Source organism: Malus sylvestris, chromosome 16, assembly GCF_916048215.2.
Source record: "Malus sylvestris chromosome 16, drMalSylv7.2, whole genome shotgun sequence".
Classification (NCBI taxonomy): Eukaryota; Viridiplantae; Streptophyta; class Magnoliopsida; order Rosales; family Rosaceae; genus Malus; species Malus sylvestris.
In genome coordinates, this window is record NC_062275.1 from 14,953,431 (window position 1) to 14,956,775 (window position 3,345).

Consider the following 3,345-nt stretch of genomic DNA (forward strand, 5'->3'; position numbering starts at 1 on the left):
CTTTTGATACATATATTTACATAAGGAAGACAAAACAGTAATTATGTAATATTAAAAAAAATATGCACTTATTAGGAGAAATTATTCACACACTTAAAATGTTTGCTCTGCTAGTGTTGAATGTACACTTGGCAGTTTCTGACACGACACGAAAATAACAGGTTTCGGGTCAACACGATAACTTATCGAGTCATTATCGTGTGATCCTTTAAGAACCCGTTAATAACGGGTTCTTAACGGGTATACACGCAAGTAACACGTGGGTAATCCGTTTCAACCTATTAAGAAAAAAATTTATATTGATAATTTTAAAGTTTAATTACTAAAAGATTTATTATAAAATACAATAGTCATATTAATATATACAATATATTCTATATTAAATACATAGTTTTGTATTATTATTCTATATAAGTTTAAAAAAAAAAGTTTTTCTCATTATTTATTTTATTATGAGAGTTCCTTATTATCATCACTAGGATAAATTTTACTTAACATGTTGTTGTCCAAAATTAAAATAAACTAATATAGCATTTGTATAGGCAAGAACTAAGAAGACATACATACAAGTATAAAAAATGTGAAAGAATATATAAACACTCGTGATTCATCATTATTCCTCCACGAGTAGATAATGGTTACTGTAATACCCTAAAAAATGTAAATATATGAATTTAATATTCAAAATTTTGAATATGTAAAAGAATCGTGAATTCATATTAATTCATTTAAGTCTAGCTTTAAATTAAATTAGTTAAGAAGTCTGAAGTTTGGAAATTAATTATCTAAAATCGGTAGACCTTTTCAAGTCAAAATTTATATTTTTGAGTAAAGCTCGATCTCACGAACACGTAGGTGTAGACCGTTCGTGAAACGGAGTTAACGAAAAAGTTATTAACGATTAAAACTAGGGGTAAAATGGTCAGTTGGTCATAAATCTGGAAGGCTCTAGATTTGTTGGGGTTGTTCTATGGGTGCCACGTGTGTGGCTGTCACTAGAAGGTGAGGAGAGAAAGAAGGGTGCGGACCAATGGGAAGGGGAGAAGAAAAATGAATTAAAATGGAGGGAAATGGGGGATACTGGATTCTTTTGGATCCGGGTACTGTGTGCAACCCGACCCAGCCATTCTTTCCGATTTCGATCACCTTTGATGATGAAAATGGTGCCAAAACAACCCTCCCTTCAACCCTAATTGATCCTTTACCAATTCCATTCCAATTTAAATGGAAATATGTCTTAAATTAGCTAAACCCGCACCGGTGGGGGGCGTTACAAACCGTGTCGGCGATCTCTCCTTGGTGAAGCCACCACCGTCGACCACTACTATGGGTAGGCTCCCTGTAAACCCAGGAACATGTCCCAAGCCTTGGTTGGGGCGACGGGGACATCCGAGATGACGAATTAAGGGCACCCATTTATAGGTTTCCGGCGGGTTCGAGGCAAATTGGAGCTTTTTTTAGGCCAAATTGGACTTGGCAGCATGTATAAAGTTTGTTCTACTCTTTAAGACCTTCATTTATGTAATTTTTAGAATTTTTAGAAATAGTAAATTTTTCCGGCGCGGCGCGGCGGCCAACCGCCACCTGCAGCAGCGAGTGCGGCGGCACACGGCCAGGGAGTCAACATTGTCTTTTTATGCGAATTTCGTTATTCTAATTATGCTTTTGAGATCTAACTGTTGTGGATTGAATATTAATACAATTGTGGTATATGTGGGATTTAAATGAATATATTCGGTTTTGGTTTGAATTTTTGAAAACGTGAACTACAAATGGCCGTGTGCCGCCGCAAAACAAGTGAGATTAAATACTTCGAGGGTAGATATTACTATAATGGAAATTGACCTATAATTTCAGGGCCGGGTCGTTACAGTTACACTTACTTATCGTTTAGATTTTTAAAATCCTCCAAACCTTCATGAATAATGTTTTTTATTTGAGGGAAAAATTAATAAAATTAATAATAACTATTGTAGAAGTGTAAAAAAATGTAAAAAAAAAATATACAATCACTCATAGTGACAAATTTTACAACTTTCATGAAAGGGTCAGCTTCGAAATCCAACACTATAATTCATAAACCTTAAATTTATATTTAACCGTCGATTGCTATTTACGCTTTATTCTTCTTACTGAATTTCATTTTTAAAATTTTCTTTTTTGAAAACATGATCATCTGACGGATGTAAGAAGATGAACGGTTCAGATCTTTGATATCACGTTTCGATATTTACGGTTATTGAAATATGAGTCATGCCATATAGTTTGTAGAAACTTTATAAACATCAAGCAATATTTTCACTAACCGTAAAACTCTAAATATAATATTAACGATCCAAACCGTTCATTTTCCTGCATCTTCTAATAAATCAAGTTTTCAAAAAACAAAATTTGAAAAAACAAAATTTGATGAGAACAATGAAGTGTAAATGTAAACAACAATCAACGGTTAAATTTCGATCTATGATTTATATGATTATAGTGGTGAATTTCAAAGTTAAGCTCTTCATGAAAGTTGTGAAGCTTGTCATTACGAGCGTTTATATATTTTTTCCAATATTTTTTTACACTTCTACGTTAATTAAAAAACTATTAAAGATTTTAGGTAAGTGAAAATATACTTAAAAGAAAATTGCGTTTTTATGTTTTGGATGTGACAATATGATATATATATACTTATTTAGTATTATGTTTTTCATTTGATTGTTTATTGGTTTAAAATATAATTTTCCTTAACAGGTAACGGGTCGGGTCATATTACCTGTTAATATTATCGGGTCAATTTCGAGTCGGGTCATTTTACCCGTTTATTTTAACGAGTGTTATACGACACGACCTATTAAGATATCCGGTATGACACGAAAACGACACGAACACAGAAAACACGACACGAATGTCAGGTCTAATTGAATGATTGAAAGTAGTTAAGAAAAATTGCAAACAACACAAACGGGAAAGGCAACCGCGGCATAAAAGCAAAAAAAGAAAAAGAAAAATTGCCAATTGTTAGACCAAATGTTGGCTTTTTATTTTATTTTATTTATTTATTTTAGTCAAAGGTAGAGAAACATTGATAAAACATAGTTTAAACGGACAGATTACAAAGTATGTAGTCTTAGAAAAGACCGGCATTAAAAAAAAAATTGAATCTGTTTTATGGGGCTTTTCATTACATTATTTGGCATTCCATTCTTACCAACCTGCTTACACAATTCAAGAAAATTTGGCAAAATAAACCCTCTTTTCGAATAGATTAATTATAATTACAAGGTCACGAGGAAAAGAAAAGACCCCAAACTAAAAGGAACAGATTCAACCCAAAGAAAAACTGAACGATACAAATGT